The sequence below is a fragment of the Bacillus rossius genome, chromosome 1, assembly GCF_032445375.1.
Source record: "Bacillus rossius redtenbacheri isolate Brsri chromosome 1, Brsri_v3, whole genome shotgun sequence".
In the NCBI taxonomy this organism is placed as follows: Eukaryota; Metazoa; Arthropoda; class Insecta; order Phasmatodea; family Bacillidae; genus Bacillus; species Bacillus rossius.
Window position 1 is genome coordinate 10,264,642 of NC_086330.1, and position 23,080 is coordinate 10,287,721.

A 23,080-nucleotide genomic window follows, 5' to 3' on the forward strand; every position below is an offset into this window, starting at 1 on the left:
GTTGTGGTCAATTTTGACATTCGGCGTTATGGTATTCGGCGTTACTTATTGTACGTTCGGCGTTGTGGTATTTCGGCGTTGTGATAACGACCCCAGAACAACACATCTCACACACCACACAGCATGGCACTGAAATTTACTCCAAGGGCGCGACTACACGAAACGTCGAACTGCTACGGGTGTACTTTTTTAAGTAAACATGTTTCACAATCGCGAAAGAGAACGGTTACGCGGCAGCTGGTATGAAGTGTGCTCATCTCCAAAACCGATTGTCCACCGTCATCAAATTAATAGATTATATTTATTTTGTATCTAGAATTAAAAAAAAAAAAACATTAACAGAATGCCCACACAAAATAATCCTACTAATATTATAAACGCGAAAGTTTGTAAGTATGGATGGATTGATGTTTGTTACTCAATCACGCAAAAACGGCTGAACGAATTTGATTGAAATTTGGCACACAGTTTATAACCTGGATTAACACATAGGCTACATATTAATATGAAATTCCATCCCTAAGGAAGTGAAAAAATGATAATTTCATTTTATAACAGAAAAAATCATAGGTCATAGGTCATAGACATACAAATAGTGAGAGAGTCATTTCTCTATGTCTGACACACGATCATACACATAGTAAGGTCTGGCAAATTCATATTTTTCTCCTTGGTGAGACCAGTCCGCTTAGTGGAGCTCGCAGCGTCTAGCAAATAAAGGCGCTAATAAATAACAGTTTTGTTCTTAACTTCGTCAATAGATTGAGTTGCCTTGAATTTTAAACGCACCATCGTTTGATGCGTTTGTCATGTCTTTAATTTTCGTTTGTTTGTGCCGTATGCGTTCCTATACCATTCATCCGATTGCGATGAAATTTTGGTGATTTGTTATGCGCATGCCCATGAAGGTTACTGAGACGGTATACATATTTTTCAATAGTTGGAGCACGAATCGTGTCAAAAAATGTGTTCATTTTATTTTATATAGCGGCACTTCGTTTATTTTTGTTGTATTAAGTGCGCACTCATGACACAATTTATTTAAATATAAAAGAGAGACAGAGATAGAGTGATATATATATATGTATAGAGTGAGATAGAGACGGAGAGATAAGTTGAGATAGAGCGAGGTATAGAGAATGAAATGGGTTAGATAAAGAGATATACCTATAGATGTAGAGCTATATAGACATATAGAAGATATAGAGATAGTGGGATGTATATATGTAGATATAAAGAGATAAATAGAGATAGAGAGATACATAGATGTGTATCGATGTAGATAGAGATAAATATATATAGAGAGATGGATAGATGATTTGTATATGTGGAACTACTTCAAACACATTAAAAAACAAAACTGAATGAGGCATTGCAATGCAGGCCGAGCATTAGCTAGATAATGGAATATTTTCAATATTAGTAATATCTTATTTTTCAGCTTTTTTATATATTGCTTTATAAAGTGTAAATTACATACAGACCAGGTAAATAACTATAAACTGGCAGAACGTCTGTCGGGATCTGAAAGTGATATAAATTAATTTTCCCACTTGACATTCAAATTAAGAAGACAATTACTAACTACACCCTGTGTTCAGCCCGGGCAATGCCGGGTATTGCAGCTAGTCTGTAATAAAATTTCCTTGGTTTATACCAGACCTATCACCAAAATTTGCAAATCTACCTGATTTTTTAAAAATATTTTTCCTATTTTGAGATTTTCCGAAAGAATATAACAGCCTCTACCATCATCATATCTGAACTATTATTATATAACAAACATTAAAATATACACGCATCCTCGAATACGCATTTTTATAGTGCGTACAAATACCTATGCACAAAACTCTATCTGAAAAAAAGAAATGCTTTCACCACCTGAGTGGTAATACACTGGCGCATGACACTTCCCCCTCAAATTGTTATCGTTGGAGAATTTCCACGATTATACCAGGTTTGAAAATAAATTCCCTTGACTTTCCAGAACGTCGACACCATTTTGTATTTAGTTCTCGGTCAGGAAAAGCACCGTGTGCGTTAACCATAAGTTTAGCAACAGGGAAATTAGGTACTTACTTGCGAGTCTTTACGTTCCCGCACAAGCGCAAAGGCTCGCGGACTGAAGGGAACATCGCATCAGCCTTGGGGTAACCTAGTTGTCGGAACTCTGAAGGAGATGCCGGCCACAAACCAAGTTAGCTTTCTGCCTCTGTGCGCTTGTTAGCAGTTGCTCCAGGAAGAGAGGGAAAGGGAGACCCTCTAACAACCCGCTTTCCTCGTCAAAATAACAAAGCGGTTCCTGGCCGTCATCGCGTCATATTCCATCCACAATACGAATACAACCGAAACAAACTCATAGAACAAAAATATCAAATGAAATGACAACATACTACAAAATAAAGAAGAAATAAGATATCACAATTAATATAGTAAATGCGAAAGTGTTTGACTGTTTGTTCTTTAACGCAGCAATGGATCGATATAATTTTTTTTTTTTGCATATAGTTTACGGGGCCGGAGAGACACAAAAATACATATAATTATGAAATTTCAACCCTAACGAGAGTGAAAAGGGGTAAATTCAGTTCTATAACTGAAAATATAGGAGGTAGGCCATAGACTCTCAAACAGTGAGTTTGCGTCAATTGTGTCCGCCACACGGTCATATAGTAAGGTCTTGGAAACTTCCTATCCTTCTCCTTGGCGGAACCCATTCCGCTTAGTGAAGCTCGCGGCTGCTAGAGAATTACAGGCGTTAATAATAGTTTAGTTTATATCATCGTCAATAGATGACGTTGCCTTGAATTTGTAACACGCTATCGTATGGTGCGTCCGTCACGTCTTTGCCTAGGGGTTACCTGCCTTCCCGCGAAATGAAACTGAAGATTGGCGTCCCTGTTTTGCTGACGCGTTGCCTTTATGCACCGAGATCGTGCAATCGACACGACTTTTTAAAATCACAATTTCCCGTTTTTCAAGTGTATGTCCTACAGACTTGAAACACCTAATGTTCCTCATATTACGATGTGTTTCGCCCGGGCAACACCGAGTACTTCAGCCAGTATCTTCACAAATTAGGCTGAGAAGCTAGAGAATACACGGAGGCATAGTTCGAGATTCTAGAGTTCAAGCAATTCAGATAGCAGGTAGTTCCCAACTTGAAAGGATAATCACACAACGGACGAAAAGAGGCTACAGTACTGTAAGTTCAAGAGCAGGTAATTGCATCAGCAGTTTCATGATTACTGAAATACTAGCCGACGACAGCTCCCAGACGAAGAGAGCGAATAAACGACGCAAGTTACAGGAAAGTTGTCATTGTGTCAAATGGCCTGCTCCGCTTGCGGAAATCACACCATTCATGATTTGTTACGGCAAGTAAATCAATCTGTGGGGTACAGAAAAATATGAAGTTAACTTCAACATACACCGACTACTGTAACTCTCGCGTGAAAAGTTTAACAGTGGCTTTGCTTACAATTATTTGCTATAATACAGAACGATTTTAAGATGGTAACTAAATATTATATACATTTTCAGCAGTGACGGCCCACGTGGGTCCGCCATCTTCCTATGAAAATGTTACATGGTGCGCGCGCAGCTTCAACCTGTTAATTTGGTGTTACAGAGATGCGCGCGCATCTTAAAATTTCACTCTCATCATTTTTTCATAACGCGCCTAAAGAAGTATAACTAAAAAAAAAAAAAAACGCTGAGGGCGGATGTGTAGTTCTGTTTAAATATTTTTATAAACATAATTTTTAAGGAGTGAAAATGGCTAAAGCACGTTTTTTTCAGAATAATCATTAGACAATGACACTCGCGGTAGAGATTCCTGAAAGCTTTCAAAAGATTTTCACTACGCCTTTATCTTCATTCCTCCGCTATATTAAATTAAGGTTACCGCTCAAATCTCATAGCTGTCCTATGCACGACGAGATCAGATCTTTAGAAGCGCCAGCCTCACTTTTACAGATACCTGCATAATCTCGACCAGGAGTGACCCTTAATCACATTTTGGCCATTTTGTGAACTACACTCCCTTTTCCTTGGCGGCCTAGGATTCATCCGTGCTGATATTCAAAACTCGAATATGGGAAGGGGACGCACCACAACACCGAAATACCACAACACCGAACGTACAATAACGCCGAATACCATAACACCGAATGTCAAAATTGACCACAACTCCGACAGTTAGAAAACTGCTGTGTATCACAACGCCGAATTGCCACAACGCCGAAAAATGTCATTGCAGGACTGCCAGAACGGTTACGTTAGGTAAGGTTAGCACACAAATTGATTCAGTTTTTCATTTTGCTCCTGTGGCCCCCCTTCCCAGCATAATCATTTTTCGGCGTTGTGGTAATTCGGTGTTGTGGTACACAGCAGTTTTCTAGCTGTCGGAGTTATGGTCAATTTTGACATTCGGCGTTATTGTACGTTCGGCGTTGTGGTATTTCGGCGTTATTGTACGTTCGGCGTTGTGGTATTTCGGCGTTGTGGTAACGACCCATATGGGAACCGCATTGACCCCAGCAAATGCGCACTCCAAGTGGCAGACGATGTGTAACGGCGCGCAGAGGCAAGTTCAGACCACGCCAAGACCGGCGGCAGAAATCGATGCCCGGAGTCAGGGGAAGGGACCAAGTGGAGGGGAGGAAGGGGAAATAACGCCCACCCAGGTCCCAGCCCCCAGCCCGGCCGCCCACACGCCTATCTTACCCCCCCCCCCCCTCCCTCCCTTCTCAAAAAGTGGCCGGCTTCAGACTAGCTCGACACGCAAGCAAGCAAAAAAAAAAAAAAATCAAAGCCGCGTGGGCAAAACCACCACGAGCAAACTCCTTCCAGGCCGAAAACACAGTAACGCCTTCAGACCCATTCCAACACGAGACTCGCCCGGATAAGATGTAGTACAAAAAATAAGTCTGTAAAGTTGGTTTACGGACGATAATTTTACGTGATAACGTCATAAGAAAACATTGATGAAAAATTGCATACTTTTTAATTTTCAAATATTATTTACAGTTTTTGCAAATTTAATTTAAATAATTTGTTTGAATATAATCAACGAACACGAACAACTAGTTAAAAAGCCCGCCTTAACCTGTTTGATGTTATAGAAGATTTTCTCGCACGGTGATTGGCCGGTTCTTGCACGCTCGGCTCAGGCGGAACGTGATAATTTTCGTGTGTGCAGCCGGCGTTCATCGATTTATAAGACGTTATCACGTCAAAAAAAAATGAACAGGCAACAACACAAAGAAATGTACAAACTGCATTTTTAAAACTAATATATTGGAACTCAAATGCATACTAACAGAATTTTCATCATTCGTTTATAGCATACGATTTTAAAAGCTCGAACGTGAAACAATATTATTAAAATTAAAATATAGATACCCCATTTATATGTGTATACGTGTACATATTTTAAACTGCAACTGTTTCAAATGAAACAGCATCTCACAAAATCGATTATTTAAGATAACTAGTAACTTATCTTAAGATAATTAATGACACCGTGCTATTATTTCATTTATGCACGCGGTGTGCAGAGCTCCACAAGAAACCATGCGATTTGTAAATTGCTCAAGATATCCGAGAGGTGTCTTCACGAAAAGCATCAAGAAGTAACTGAGGGCGGATGGGTGGTTATGTTTCCGTATTTCGATTCAAACTAGACTTGTGTAGTTCGCGAACGAACTAGTTCGGAAGAGCGCTCCCACAGACGAACTACGCGAACTAGTTCCCAGATCCCTCGCTCCTCAGTTCATTAGTTCGTTCTTTTTCCGATCTCCTTCTTTTAGTTCTGTGCACATGATCTGGCTCTTATCAAAAGTCGACACTCGTTCTCCCTTTCGGGTATTAGTTACGGCTTTGTCGCTGGTCTTTTTGGCTGGCTATCGTTATCTGCTCGGGTCGGATAGTTGAAATTTCAGACGTCTAACGGATACTGACTTTACAAAAATATTGACTCTTGATCGCTGCAAATGTTAACGCAATGAAACATTTTCAAATATAATCGTTTTGTTGATGATGATAGCTTTATACTCGTGTCCGAGCACGGTAACTTCGTGGTGGGGAAACCGTGGTGTATACTGAGAACAAGTCAGACATAATTACATTAGGTAGTTATATCAGTGTTTACAAAATGATTTCAATATTCATAAAATAATTTTGACAGCTGATGACAACTTTAATATTAAAATTTTGACTTATATAAAACCATTGTTAAATAAACTTATTTTTGACGTGACGTCTAATAAATCGATGAACGCCGGCTGCACGCACGAAAGTGTCCCGTTACGCACATTGTCCCGTTACGCTCATTGTACGCTTGCGCCGCATCTATCTCTCTTCCACTCGATTGGAACAACCACCGATTTGACTTTTTCGAGGCACATTAAACTTCAAACACTTCCATTCGTTTCCTACTTTTCCTACCATCGTCATATACTTAACAGAATAACACAGATTGGAAGAAGTTAAATAGCAAACATGTATAAAACGTATAGTTAAAATAATCTCTTCGTTAAAGTAATAAACATATTTGAATTAATGAGTGCAAATAAAAGTAAATTTATCAATTAAATTGTAGATTTCGTTTCACCCCTTCTTTGTATAAATACATAATAGTGATAATTCAATAAAAATGATTAAATTTTATTTATAAAAGTATGAAGTCATTTCATCAATATTTTGTTATGACGTCACGTTAAACTATCGTCCGTAAACCGACATTACAGACAAACAATTTTTTGTTGATTATTTCTAAAACTTAAAAAAAAAAAAAACTATAGACCTAAAACGGTATTTTATTCACTAAGTTAAACACATTTCATAAATAATATTTCTTAAACTAGCTAATAAATAAATTCTTTTAGAAATTAAAATTTTTTGATTACAGTGTATGTTAAGTGATGAACTTGCTAATATTTAATAATTGAATTATAAATAGGTCCTAATGAACATACACATTCTTAAGCAATATTAGCATACAATCTTACTTAAGAGTTTTTATTAGTTTTTCTATGTCTAATTGTAAGGTAACAAGTTAGAAGCGTAATGGGTCTTTTTTCATAATAATATACGTAATTTTGTGGCCTGTACATAATAACGCATTTTTTGTTGATTATTTCTTTAAAAAAATTAAAATTTGTATATTTATAAAACGGCATTTTATTCACTAAAATAAACACATTTCATAAATAATATTTCTTAAACTAGCTATAAAATAAATCCTTTTATAAATTAAATTTTTTCGATTATAGTGTATGATAAGTGAATAATAAAAACCTAACTGTTATATAGGTCATTTTACCCAATTATGTAAATTATTGTTTTATTTACTCATTTGCTGTATAATAACCCAAAAAAGGATAATAATCTAGGCGTTCACAACACTGATCATTATAAAAAATAACTACTATAACATACAAAGAAGATCGCCTGCAGTAGCGGTTGAAAAGCGAACGAACTATCTGCGACCTGTCTTCTTTGAATTCGAGATGGGAGCGGACGAACTAAAAGAGCGACCTAGTTCGCCAAGGAGCTGCGAACTAAAAGGAGCGCTCCCGGTCGCGAACTATTATGCGCAAGTCTAATTCAAACTGTATTTCTGGGAGAGTGAAAAAGGGATAAAACGCGTGTCTTCAGAACAATGTTTTAGCCGTGAAAGGCCCGGGTGTACAAAATAAGCGTTAATTTTAAAAATCCGGGTAGTAAACAATCTGGCAACAGTATATTTGCCATTTACTCTGTAACACAATCCAAGCTTGAAACAGTTTGTAGCACAGATTTATACTGTTCGCTCTCAGCTGATGATTCACGGTGGCGTTTCAGTTGATATCCTAGCTGCTGCCCGAAGGATCACATTCGTCCGTCCATCTACGATATCATCTGCTCGTGTTTCGGACACGCACTGAGACCTACCAGCCGTGAGGGTTCACATGCTTTTATAGAGAAAAAAAAAACTATGGGAAAGCCCGAATGGTATCCATTCAGGATTTTAGGAGCTACTTTTATATCTGCGCACACAAAACTGAAATGGTTATCATTCCGACAGCGGATACTTTTCCGTATTTTGCAGATGAACACGGAAAACTATCCAATCCGGAATGGTAACCATTCACACTGCGGACACTTTTCCGGATTTTTTCTAGCAGCACATTTGCAGTAAAAGCCGGAATGGTAACCATTCATACAGTGGATACTTTTCAGGATTTGCAATTATATGATATTTGCCAGTAACTCCTGAATGGTAACCATTCCGGATTGCTCTGGGCACATGAATATGTATAATTTACGGAATGGTAACCATTCCGATTGGATACTTTTCTGCCCCCCCCCCCCTCCTCACCGATACAGTAGTCGCCAAAATTCAACAGAACACGGCGAAAGTGTGGGGGGGACGGGGGTTTAGCAGTATGAATCATCTGGCAGCCAAACAATAGAGACAATACGTGGACACAAGTAGCTGTGCGCCTGCCTCGGATGAAGAAAGAACACCAATGAAGCAAACCTCAATTTGGTCAACTGCTTGACTCAGCCCTAGTATAACGGTGAAATATACATGTAATAAGAACACTCCTCCTGTTCGTGATATAGAAGAAAAAACTAGGGTGGTTTTTACCTGGTTTATTCTATAATTGGGTTTGTTGATACAATTATTTAAATCGGTGGCTAAGCAGTATGTGTTTTTTTTTTTTTTGTTGATGGGACACCTGCTATTTCAACTGCTACTTCCGTAGGCCCATGTCAGTTTGTTACAGTCAATAGTAAGTTTTTATAAATAAACGTTAACAAATATTTATTTCTACATTATTCACCCCCCCCCCTTTTTTTTTTCCACGAAAAATTCCATGTATCCGCCACTGCGTAGCTAGCAGTTTGCAGTATAATCTAGCCTATTCCAGTGTTAATTTCCTTCAAGTGCGTGTGCCAAACAGACGCGCAGACGCTAGCAATTGGAACTAGATCGTCGTCGTTAAAGTAGCTATCGTGCCCCGAGATGAGACAACTGCTCTCAAGGGAAACTATTTACCCCGTGTAGACGTTTTACGACCAGAGTTAAACTCTAGTACGCCATGTCGGAAGTGAGCGATAAAAATGGTTGGATGCAGAACCTGAAAGCTTTTAGAAGCATTAACGAAAGTCATATATATTTTTTAAACCCTAAGTAAAAAAAGGGGGTGCTACCTATCAACAAAAATTTCTAGTGACAAGAGTTTAAGGGTAGGTACTAAAACGCGTCTCACCCTACCAACTCACGATTCCTGCTATTAGCGTTGTCCTTGTTTAGGCGAAGCCAGATATACGCCATAGCACAACAGTTATTAACACCTTTAAAAATGTGATTAATTTTTTTTTAAATATTAAAAATAGTACTTCATAAACAAAAATTTGGAATGAGAATTTCGGAAATATATTTTCTTCGTTTTTTATTTAGATAATATCGTCTGATATTCAATTTTTACTTTTAATGAGACGTAACTGAAAGACGTCATCTTGGTTTCAACAGTTTATGTCAACAAAATGTTTTTTCTATAATTCAAAATTTTGGCTCTGTTTGACCAATGCCTTTTTATTTATAGTGATTGACTCTTACAAATACAATAGTTATTACTGTGAAAAAATATAATTGACGTTTATAATGGATACTTTTTTTCCTTCTTTCATAATGTATACATCTGGAATAAAACAAATTTACACTGTTTCACGGTCTTATAAAAATAAACAAATAAAATAAAAAATTTTAAATCTTAATAAAATTATCAATGATATTAAAAAAAGGATTTTAATGATAACAAGTCGGGGTAGTACCAATATGACAACAGCGGTCGTCATCTACTTTGTACTGCAAATCAAGGCGTGAGAGAAACTATAGCTGATAACATGGCGTGTGCAGTAAATGCCGCCATCACCAGAGGCATACATTTCGAACTCGATGAACTGATCATGATCTTCAGTTATCTTCAGTTATCTTCGGTCAGTTTCTGCGTGGGAACTCCCGGACCTTATCGTGACACCATCCTCGGGTATCCCGAGAACAGTTATTTACATGTTATTGTTGCAGCTCCCCCCCCCCCCCAACAACGCCTACAGCTAGACCTCACGCAAAACTACCGGGGATCTACAAAAAACCTTCCACACTCCACTGTTACAGGAAAGCCAAAAAATATCCACAACTTCGCCCTTCCCTGTTGTGTGGGTGTAGGATCCAGCAACTAACAAAATTAAGTAATAAGGTGGCATGGGAGGCTATGGGGCTCGAGACTAACATAAACTAAAATAAAATATTCTTTACTAAATAAATTCTTGCGTAAATTTAATATACCTCTTTCGTTACGAACTATGACTCTATCCAAGAACAACCAAATTACCTTTTACTCATAGTAACAGGCGTATGTATTCGATCTAATGCCTAGGTCCAAAACTTGGTTAGAGTGTATTAGGAAAAGGGTTTTTTTCCTTGCTATAATTCCAGCAATACATGTACCAATCTTCTTTTTACATATGTGTATGTAAATTATTACATAAGAATTGTTTTTATAATATCAATGAATGTTTTAACTCATGTAGTTCTTTTAAAAATCATTTATAATTTGTATAGGTAGTTGTTATACAATATGGTGTGGTATGTTGTCTTTTTTGTACCATGTTGTCTTTTTTGTATCATGCTTGTATCGTGATTATGATTTGTTAGTATGTCGTATTTGTTTTTATCAATTTGTAATCTTTGTTATAATTTATATGTGCAATTATTGACGTTCTCTATACCCCAATTGTATTACATACATGTATAGGGGTCAACAGAGAGATGTAGGCTAATTAATTAAATAAATAAAATTTGTATGCGTATTTTCTGGGGTACGCGAGTATTAAAACATAATGGCGTCTAATTATTACAATACAATTTCTAAATTTTCTTCACAACTTTAAGGGACCCGTCTAGTCAGGGTGTATGTGTGTAGAGTGAGGCGGGGTGATAAGGGCGGAGCTCGCTGCTGCTTCTAGCGCGGTATCGCCTCTAAGCTCCAGGCTGTGAACTGGCGCCTTCTCGTCGAGCATTGTGACAACGTGAAATCTGAGCGGTGACCGTAACATTATATGGCGGAGAAATGAACATAAAGGTGTAACGGAAATCCCTTGTTTTCAAGAATCTGTATAGGTTGTTTTATGCCTAAACATTACTTTGACAACACGCCTATTAGCCATTTTAATAAAAATACAGTTTAAAAACTTAATCTGAAACCAAACGTACTTTTCAGCCCCTTGCGAACTCTTAAATGCTTTTCGTAAACAGACCCCACTTGGATTTCTTGAGTAGTTTTCAAATTACGTTGTTTTTCCTGGAGCTCTGCGCACCGTGTGTGTGCCCGGGTAGGCGGGGGGCCTTGACTCATATCTTCTTATACCTAATCTTATATCAGTCGGTTGCTATAAAATGTCATTATCTTAATCCTTTAAAATTTAATTATTATTTTCTTATATATCGGACTTCTCTCAATATCCCTTAAAATAGTCTTAATTAGTTGAATTATCCAGCGTTGCCAGAGCTAAACACAGGGTGGGGATTATGTTTTGTTTTTTTAATCTGATGTCTTAATTTAAACGTCAAGTGTGCAACATTTCATTAAGGAGTGTAAAAATTCTTCTTAAAGAGGTGGGAAAGGGTGACCAAGTATTATTTTGAATAATGGCCCACATAATTAAAAACATTTATTTATTATGAACATTCTTAACAGAAATTGTGTTTATAAACTTTTCTAATGTATTTATATAAGTGAGGTTATGTTCCCATAAAATTAATTTATTTTAATTTTAAATTAAAAATTATTACATTATTTAATAAATAATAAAAATTAGAACATTATAATAAAAATTGAATATTTTTGTTGATATTCATTATTCATTAAAATTATTCACGATTATCTTACTCGATTAAATAATTAATCATACACACAATTTTTTATTAATGTTGAATACTGGGTATTTATTTTTAAAAAAATTAATCTGACAATTTTTACTTGCGTAAAGTATATGTAATAGCATTCCACTCATATTATTTTATATCTATTAATTATTCGCGTGTGAAATTAAAGTTCAGTTACTACCACGCCAAGCAGGTGTAACTTCTAACGCGCGTACACAAGTACACAAGTATTGTGTTTGGAGGTGTGTATATTAGTGTATTCACAATGGTTACGGAACAGGGGCGGCACTGGAAGGGCCGGGTGCCGCGGAGGGCGACGCTGGGTCAACTCGCCGGCAAGTGGCTCAACTGGGCCTAACGAGCGGCCACCGGACAATCTGGCTGCCAGCCCCGTGGCTCGCGGCGCTCTGAAGTCTGCATGCACCTCGCGAGGACTCGTCACTGCTTCCCAGGCGTCCACACACGACCAGTCCAGGCGCCCAGTTCTGAACCAACAGTCCGAACAGTCAGTCTGGACTGGACTGAAGCCTTCCCCACACACGACCAGTCCAGGCGCCCAGCTCTGAACCAACAGTCCGAACAGTCAGTCTGGACTGGACTGAGGCCTTCCCCACACACGACCAGTCCAGGTGCCCAGCTCTGAACCAACAGTCCGAACAGTCAGTCTGGACTGGACTGAGGCCTTCCCCACACACGACCAGTCCAGGTGCCCAGCTCTGAACCAACAGTCCGAACAGTCAGTCTGGACTGGACTGAAGCCTTCCACACACACGACCAGTCCAGGCGCCCAGCTCTGAACCAACAGTCCGAACAGTCAGTCTGGACTAGACTGAGGCCTTCCCCACACACGACCAGTTTATGTGCCCAACTCTGAACCAACAGTCCGAACAGTCAGTCTGGACTGGACTGAGGCCTTCCCCACACACGACCAGTCCAGGCGCCCAGCTCTGAACCAACAGTCCGAACAGTCAGTCTGGACTGGACTGAGGCATTCCCCCCACACGACCAGTCCAAGGTGCCCAGCTCTGAACCAACAGTCCGAACAGTCAGTCTGGACTGGACTGAGGCCTTCCCCACACACGACCAGTCCAGGCGCCCAGCTCTGAACCAACAGTCCGAACAGTCAGTCTGGACTGGACTGAGGCCTTCCCCACACACGACCAGTTTAGGTGCCCAGCTCTGAACCAACAGTCCGAACAGTCAGTCTGGACTGGACTGAGGCCTTCCCCACACACGACCAGTTTAGGTGCCCAGCTCTGAACCAACAGTCCGAACAGTCAGTCTGGACTGGACTGAGGCCTTCCCCACACACGACCAGTCCAGGCGCCCAGCTCTGAACCAACAGTCCGAACAGTCAGTCTGGACTGGACTGAGGCCTTCCCCACACACGACCAGTTTAGGTGCCCAGCTCTGAACCAACAGTCCGAACAGTCAGTCTGGACTGGACTGAGGCCTTCCCCACACACGACCAGTTTAGGTGCCCAGCTCTGAACCAACAGTCCGAACAGTCAGTCTGGACTGGACTGAGGCCTTCCCCACACACGACCAGTCCAGGCGCCCAGCTCTGAACCAACAGTCCGAACAGTCAGTCTGGACTGGACTGAGGCCTTCCCCACACACGACCAGTCCAGGTGCCCAGCTCTGAACCAACAGTCCGAACAGTCAGTCTGGACTGGACTGAGGCCTTCCCCACACACGACCAGTCCAGGCGCCCAGCTCTGAACCAACAGTCCGAACAGTCAGTCTGGACTGGACTGAGGCATTCCCCCCACACGACCAGTCCAGGCGCCCAGCTCTGAACCAACAGTCCGAACAGTCAGTCTGGACTGGACTGAGGCATTCCCCCCACACGACCAGTCCAGGCGCCCAGCTCTGAACCAACAGTCCGAACAGTCGGTCTGGACTGGACTGAATCCTTCCCCACACACGACCAGTCCAGGCGCCCAGCTCTGAACCAACAGTCCGAACAGTCAGTCTGGACTGGACTGAGGCCTTCCCCACACACGACCAGTTTAGGTGCCCAGCTCTGAACCAACAGTCCGAACAGTCAGTCTGGACTGGACTGAGGCCTTCCCCACACACGACCAGTTTAGGTGCCCAGCTCTGAACCAACAGTCCGAACAGTCAGTCTGGACTGGACTGAGGCCTTCCCCACACACGACCAGTCCAGGCGCCCAGCTCTGAACCAACAGTCCGAACAGTCAGTCTGGACTGGACTGAGGCCTTCCCCACACACGACCAGTTTAGGTGCCCAGCTCTGAACCAACAGTCCGAACAGTCAGTCTGGACTGGACTGAGGCCTTCCCCACACACGACCAGTCCAGGCGCCCAGCTCTGAACCAACAGTCCGAACAGTCAGTCTGGACTGGACTGAGGCCTTCCCCACACACGACCAGTCCAGGCGCCCAGCTCTGAACCAACAGTCCGAACAGTCAGTCTGGACTGGACTGAGGCCTTCCCCACACACGACCAGTTTAGGTGCCCAGCTCTGAACCAACAGTCCGAACAGTCAGTCTGGACTGGACTGAGGCCTTCCCCACACACGACCAGTTTAGGTGCCCAGCTCTGAACCAACAGTCCGAACAGTCAGTCTGGACTGGACTGAGGCCTTCCCCACACACGACCAGTCCAGGCGCCCAGCTCTGAACCAACAGTCCGAACAGTCAGTCTGGACTGGACTGAGGCCTTCCCCACACACGACCAGTTTAGGTGCCCAGCTCTGAACCAACAGTCCGAACAGTCAGTCTGGACTGAACTGAGGCCTTCCCCACACACGACCAGTTTAGGTGCCCAGCTCTGAACCAACAGTCCGAACAGTCAGTCTGGACTGGACTGAGGCCTTCCCCACACACGACCAGTCCAGGTGCCCAGCTCTGAACCAACAGTCCGAACAGTCAGTCTGGACTGGACTGAGGCCTTCCCCACACACGACCAGTCCAGGCGCCCAGCTCTGAACCAACAGTCCGAACAGTCAGTCTGGACTGGACTGAGGCATTCCCCCCACACGACCAGTCCAGGCGCCCAGCTCTGAACCAACAGTCCGAACAGTCAGTCTGGACTGGACTGAGGCATTCCCCCCACACGACCAGTCCAGGCGCCCAGCTCTGAACCAACAGTCCGAACAGTCGGTCTGGACTGGACTGAATCCTTCCCCACACACGACCAGTCCAGGCGCCCAGCTCTGAACCAACAGTCCGAACAGTCAGTCTGGACTGGACTGAGGCCTTCCCCACACACGACCAGTTTAGGTGCCCAGCTCTGAACCAACAGTCCGAACAGTCAGTCTGGACTAGACTGAGGCCTTCCCCACACACGACCAGTTTAGGTGCCCAGCTCTGAACCAACAGTCCGAACAGTCAGTCTGGACTGGACTGAGGCCTTCCCCACACACGACCAGTCCAGGCGCCCAGCTCTGAACCAACAGTCCGAACAGTCAGTCTGGACTGGACTGAGGCCTTCCCCACACACGACCAGTTTAGGTGCCCAGCTCTGAACCAACAGTCCGAACAGTCAGTCTGGACTGGACTGAGGCCTTCCCCACACACGACCAGTCCAGGCGCCCAGCTCTGAACCAACAGTCCGAACAGTCAGTCTGGACTGGACTGAGGCCTTCCCCACACACGACCAGTCCAGGCGCCCAGCTCTGAACCAACAGTCCGAACAGTCAGTCTGGACTGGACTGAGGCCTTCCCCACACACGACCAGTTTAGGTGCCCAGCTCTGAACCAACAGTCCGAACAGTCAGTCTGGACTGGACTGAGGCCTTCCCCACACACGACCAGTTTAGGTGCCCAGCTCTGAACCAACAGTCCGAACAGTCAGTCTGGACTGGACTGAGGCCTTCCCCACACACGACCAGTCCAGGCGCCCAGCTCTGAACCAACAGTCCGAACAGTCAGTCTGGACTGGACTGAGGCCTTCCCCACACACGACCAGTTTAGGTGCCCAGCTCTGAACCAACAGTCCGAACAGTCAGTCTGGACTGGACTGAGGCCTTCCCCACACACGACCAGTTTAGGTGCCCAGCTCTGAACCAACAGTCCGAACAGTCAGTCTGGACTGGACTGAGGCCTTCCCCACACACGACCAGTCCAGGCGCCCAGCTCTGAACCAACAGTCCGAACAGTCAGTCTGGACTGGACTGAGGCCTTCCCCACACACGACCAGTTTAGGTGCCCAGCTCTGAACCAACAGTCCGAACAGTCAGTCTGGACTGGACTGAGGCCTTCCCCACACACGACCAGTCCAGGCGCCCAGCTCTGAACCAACAGTCCGAACAGTTAGTCTGGACTGGACTGAAGCCTTCCCCGCACACGACCAGTCCAGGTGCCCAGCTCTGAACCAACAGTCCGAACAGTCAGTCTGGACTGGACTGAGGCCTTCCCCACACACGACCAGTCCAGGCGCCCAGCTCTGAACCAACAGTCCAAACAGTCAGTCTGGACTGGACTGAGGCCTTCCCCACACACGACCAGTTTAGGTGCCCAGCTCTGAACCAACAGTCCGAACAGTCAGTCTGGACTGGACTGAGGCCTTCCCCACACACGACCAGTCCAGGTGCCCAGCTCTGAACCAACAGTCCGAACAGTTAGTCTGGACTGGACTGAAGCCTTCCCCACACACGACCAGTCCAGGCGCCCAGCTCTGAACCAACAGTCCGAACAGTCAGTCTGGACTGGACTGAGGCCTTCCCCACACACGACCAGTTTAGGTGCCCAGCTCTGAACCAACAGTCCGAACAGTCAGTCTGGACTGGACTGAGGCCTTCCCCACACACGACCAGTCCAGGCGCCCAGCTCTGAACCAACAGTCCGAACAGTTAGTCTGGACTGGACTGAAGCCTTCCCCGCACACGACCAGTCCAGGTGCCCAGCTCTGAACCAACAGTCCGAACAGTCAGTCTGGACTGGACTGAGGCCTTCCCCACACACGACCAGTCCAGGTGCCCAGCTCTGAACCAACAGTCCGAACAGTTAGTCTGGACTGGACTGAAGCCTTCCCCACACACGACCAGTCCAGGCGCCCAGCTCTGAACCAACAGTCCGAACAGTCAGTCTGGACTGGACTGAGGCCTTCCCCACACACGACCAGTTTAGGTGCCCAGCTCTGAACCAACAGTCCGAACAGTCAGTCTGGACTGGACTGAGGCCTTCCCCACACACGACCAGTCCAGGTGCCCAGCTCTGAACCAACAGTCCGAACAGTCAGTCTGGACTGGACTGAGGCCTTCCCCACACACGACCAGTTTAGGTGCCCAGCTCTGAACCAACAGTCCGAACAGTCAGTCTGGACTGGACTGAGGCCTTCCCCACACACGACCAGTCCAGGCGCCCAGCTCTGAACCAACAGTCCGAACAGTTAGTCTGGACTGGACTGAAGCCTTCCCCGCACACGACCAGTCCAGGTGCCCAGCTCTGAACCAACAGTCCGAACAGTCAGTCTGGACTGGACTGAGGCCATCCCCACACACGACCAGTTTAGGTGCCCAGCTCTGAACCAACAGTCCGAACAGTCAGTCTGGACTGGACTGAGGCCTTCCCCACACACCAGTCCAGGTGCCCAGCTCTGAACCAACAGTCCGAACAGTCAGTCTGGACTGGACTGAGGCCTTCCCCACACACCAGTCCAGGTGCCCAGCTCTGAACCAACAGTCCGAACAGTCAGTCTGGACTGGACTGAGGCCTTCCCCACACACCAGTCCAGGTGCCCAGCTCTGAACCAACAGTCCGAACAGTCAGTCTGGACTGGACTGAGGCCTTCCCCGCACACGACCAGTCCAGGCGCCCAGCTGTGAACCAACAGTCCGAACAGTCAGTCTGGACTGGACTGAGGCCTTCCCCACACACGACCAGTCCAGGCGCCCAGCTCTGAACCAACAGTCCGAACAGTCAGTCTGGACTGGACTCAGGCCTTCCCCGCACACGACCAGTCCAGGCGCCCAGCTCTGAACCAACAGTCCGAACAGTCAGTCTGGACTGGACTGAGGCCTTCCCCGCACACGACCAGTCCAGGTGCCCAGCTCTGAACCAACAGTCCGAACAGTCAGTCTGGACTGGACTGAATCCTTCCCCACACACGACCAGTCCAGGTGCCCAGCTCTGAACTAACAGTCCGAACAGTCAGTCTGGACTGGACTGAGGCCTTCCCCACACACGACCAGTCCAGGTGCCCAGCTCTGAACCAACAGTCCGAACAGTCAGTCTGGACTGGACTGAATCCTTCCCCACACACGACCAGTCCAGGTGCCCAGCTCTGAACCAACAGTCCGAACAGTCAGTCTGGACTGGACTGAGGCCTTCCCCGCACACGACCAGTCCAGGTGCCCAGCTCTGAACCAACAGTCCGAACAGTCAGTCTGGACTGGACTGAATCCTTCCCCACACACGACCAGTCCAGGTGCCCAGCTCTGAACTAACAGTCCGAACAGTCAGTCTGGACTGGACTCAGGCCTTCCCCGCACACGACCAGTCCAGGTGCCCAGCTCTGAACCAACAGTCCGAACAGTCAGTCTGGACTGAGGCCTTCCCCACACACGACCAGTCCAGGTGCCCATTTCTGAACCAACAGTCCGAACAGTCAGTCTGGACTGGATTCGGGCCTTCCCCACACACGACCAGTCCAGGTGCCCAGCTCTGAACCAACAGTCCGAACAGTCAGTCTGGACTGGACTGAAGCCTTCCCCACACACGACCAGTCCAGGTGCCCAGCTCTGAACCAACAGTCCGAACAGTCAGTCTGGACTGGACTGAGGCCTTCCCCGCACACGACCAGTCCAGGTGCCCAGCTCTGAACCAACAGTCCGAACAGTCAGTCTGGACTGGACTGAGGCCTTCCCCGCACACGACCAGTCCAGGTGCCCAGCTCTGAACCAACAGTCCGAACAGTCAGTCTGGACTGGACTGAGGCCTTCCCCGCACACGACCAGTCCAGGTGCCCAGCTCTGAACCAACAGTCCGAACAGTCAGTCTGGACTGGATTGAGGCCTTCCCCACACACGACCAGTCCAGGTGCCCAGCTCTGAACCAACAGTCCGAACAGTCAGTCTGGACTGGACTGAAGCCTTCCCCGCACACGACCAGTCCAGGTGCCCAGCTCTGAACCAACAGTCCGAACAGTCAGTCTGGACTGGACTGAGGCCTTCCCCGCACACGACCAGTCCAGGTGCCCAGCTCTGAACCAACAGTCCGAACAGTCAGTCTGGACTGGACTGGACTGAGGCCTTCCCCGCACACGACCAGTCCAGGTGCCCAGTTCTGAACCAACAGTCCGAACAGTCAGTCTGGACTGGACTGGACTGAAGCCTTCCCCACACACGACCAGTCCAGGTGCCCAGCTCTGAACCAACAGTCCGAACAGTCAGTCTGGACTGGACTGAAGCCTTCCCCACACACGACCAGTCCAGGTGCCCAGCTCTGAACCAACAGTCCGAACAGTCAGTCTGGACTGGACTGAGGCCTTCCCCGCACACGACCAGTCCAGGTGCCCAGCTCTGAATCAACAGTCCGAACAGTCAGTCTGGACTGGACTGAAGCCTTCCCCACACACGACCAGTCCAGGCGCCCAGCTCTGAACCAACAGTCCGAACAGTCAGTCTGGACTGGACTGAAGCCTTCCCCACACACGACCAGTCCAGGTGCCCAGCTCTGAACCAACAGTCCGAACAGTCAGTCTGGACTGGACTGAGGCCTTCCCCGCACACGACCAGTCCAGGTGCCCAGCTCTGAACCAACAGTCCGAACAGTCAGTCTGGACTGGACTGAGGCCTTCCCCGCACACGACCAGTCCAGGTGCCCAGTTCTGAACCAACAGTCCGAACAGTCAGTCTGGACTGGACTGAGGCCTTATCCGCACACGACCAGTCCAGGTGCCCAGCTCTGACCAACAGTCCGAACAGTCAGTCTGGACTGGACTGAGGCCTTCCCCACACACGACCAGTCCAGGTGCCCAGCTCTGAACCAACAGTCCGAACAGTCAGTCTGGACTGGACTGAGGCCTTCCCCGCACACGACCAGTCCAGGTGCCCAGCTCTGAACCAACAGTCCGAACAGTCAGTCTGGACTGGACTGAGGCCTTCCCCACACACGACCAGTCCAGGTGCCCAGCTCTGAACCAACAGTCCGAACAGTCAGTCTGGACTGGACTGAAGCCTTCCCCACACACGACCAGTCCAGGTGCCCAGCTCTGAACCAACAGTCCGAACAGTCAGTCTGGACTGGACTGAGGCCTTCCCCACACACGACCAGTCCAGGCGCCCAGTTCTGAACCAACAGTCCGAACAGTCAGTCTGGACTGGACTGAGGCCTTCCCCGCACACGACCAGTCCAGGTGCCCAGCTCTGAACCAACAGTCCGAACAGTCAGTCTGGACTGGACTGAGGCCTTCCCCACACACGACCAGTCCAGGCGCCCAGTTCTGAACCAACAGTCCGAACAGTCAGTCTGGACTGGACTGAGGCTGTCCCCACACACGACCAGTCCAGGTGCCCAGCTCTGAACCAACAGTCCGAACAGTCAGTCTGGACTGGACTGAGGCCTTCCCCACACACGACCAGTCCAGGCGCCCAGTTCTGAACCAACAGTCCGAACAGTCAGTCTGGACTGGACTGAGGCCTTCCCCACACACGACCAGTCCAGGCGCCCAGCTCTGAACCAACAGTCCGAACAGTCAGTCTGGACTGGACTGAGGCCTTCCCCGCACACGACCAGTCCAGGTGCCCAGCTCTGAACCAACAGTCCGAACAGTCAGTCTGGACTGGACTGAAGCCTTCCCCACACACGACCAGTCCAGGCGCCCAGTTCTGAACCAACAGTCCGAACAGTCAGTCTGGACTGGACTGAAGTCTTCCCCACACACGACCAGTCCAGGTGCCCAGCTCTGAACCAACAGTCCGAACAGTCAGTCTGGACTGGACTGAAGCCTTCCCCACACACGACCAGTCCAGGCGCCGAGTTCTGAACCAACAGTCCGAACAGTCAGTCTGGACTGGACTGAAGCCTTCCCCACACACGACCAGTCCAGGTGCCCAGCTCTGAATCAACAGTCCGAACAGTCAGTCTGGACTGGACTGAAGCCTTCCCCACACACGACCAGTCCAGGCGCCCAGCTCTGAACCAACAGTCCGAACAGTCAGTCTGGACTGGACTGAGGCCTTCCCCACACACGACCAGTCCAGGCGCCCAGCTCTGAACCAACAGTCCGAACAGTCAGTCTGGACTGGACTGAGGCCTTCCCCACACACGACCAGTCCAGGCGCCCAGCTCTGAACCAACAGTCCGAACAGTCAGTCTGGACTGGACTGAGGCCTTCCCCACACACGACCAGTCCAGGTGCCCAGCTCTGAACCAACAGTCGGAACAGTCAGTGTGGACTGGACTGAAGCCTTCCCCGCACACGATCAGTCTTGTGGTTGCTGTGTTGCTGTTGGATGTATCCTTTCATCGTAAAATACGGTGGAAATTTTGGATGTTGCAATTGCAGTTGTAATCTAGCAAAGCAACCGAGGAATATAAACAAATATGTCTTCCACAGCACTCAACTGATACACTGATTGTTTGGACTGGCTAGACGCTGTTTCCACGCACTGCAGCTCGGACTTGAGTGTACTCGAGCCCACAGTCCGAACAGACGGGACGTCCATCAGTTCCGACTGATGAGTCCGCTGTCCTTTCTTACACACGAAACTTCCGACTGGAAAGTCCGGGCTGAGGTTGTGTGTTGGGACTTTAGACCTGCTGTTGCACTGTGTGGCCTAGCGTAACTGCTCCATCTGCAGTCGCCCAAGTCAATCAATTACATCCTTACCAACTATAAACTTATTCTTTGGCATACCAATAATTGTGATTCAAAATTCACATCAGGAATGATAGCCAATAATACTTTTTTTTTTAAAATTAAATACCGATGAAAAACATTTTATTAGTGCTTAGCTCAGTCAGTATATAGACGTCACCAACATAAAAAAACATACAAAAAGAAACTCAATACTTAAATCAATTAAATTTTAAGAAAATTTCAGGTAGGTTCACAAGTTGTGTTTAATACAGGAAAAGGTTGGCATTAATTTCATGCATGTAAACAAACATACATAAAAGCTACAGGAAAATTGCCAAGTTACGAATTAGTGCTTGTTTATGATTAGTCAAACTAGATGGTAAGTGTTGTAAAATTAATTTCCAATTCTTTGGGCGAAGAAACCTGGAGAACCATGCAATAGCATCAATTTCGCGCAAAATTTCTCCAAGATTTGCGGAAGGCGTTGTAAAAGAGTCTTGACAAAATACCCGGTTACATTATGTATTCACTTCATAAAAATTCCTTACACAAGATATATACACGAAATGTAAGGAACTGTGAAAGTTAAGGCAATGGAATAGACAGTCTGAGAGCGGCAGTCATTAGTGTCTCTCATTTTTAGTTTGCAGTACAGAATAAATGGCATACACTGTTGTCAGATTGATATCACTTGGCTTTTTAACTTAAAATTGTTATCTTTTATGCCATCGGTAATCATAGTAAGTTAGAATATACATCTGTTACTATTTATAGATTTTTCAAAGACCAAAAAACTTTGTCTACACACAGTATTATTTATTATAGATGTAGTCATTCTGAAAGAAAAACAAATAACTGAATGCTTAACACCAAAAAATATTTCACAGAAGAGAAATTATTTATAGTAGTCTACCAATGTTAATAAGAAATTTCATTAAATTATGTGTTATGCTCAAATAGAACCAAAAATTTAATATTAAATGATTAAAAAAATTAGTTGTCAAAAACAAAATAAACCAAGATGGGGCATTTCAATTACGTCTCCTTAGAAATAAAAATGTTAATATAATCAGATGATGCTTTTCAATTAAAAAAAGACAATGTATATTCAAAATTCTCATTATAAATTGTACTTAAAAAAACATGTTTCAGTTATTTAAAAAACATTAAATTACAAAGTTGTGTCAAACTATTGTGCTCTATGGCGTATATCTGGCAACAGCGCTAATGGCAGATATCGTGCACTGGAAAGAGAGACAGCCGGGAAACTGCCACGACGAGACACGTGCCACGGCGAGACACGTGCCACGACGAGACACGTGCCACGGCGAGACACGTGCCACGGCGAGACACGTGTCACGGCGAGAC

At 45.8% G+C, this 23,080-nt stretch overlaps 1 protein-coding gene across 18 annotated transcripts in view; it reads right to left on the bottom strand.

Moving 5' to 3' along the window:
• LOC134532050 (endophilin-A) overlaps positions 1-23,080 on the bottom strand; it is a 167,262-nt gene that overhangs the window by 59,138 nt on the left and 85,044 nt on the right. The gene's annotated exons all lie outside the window — the stretch shown is intronic.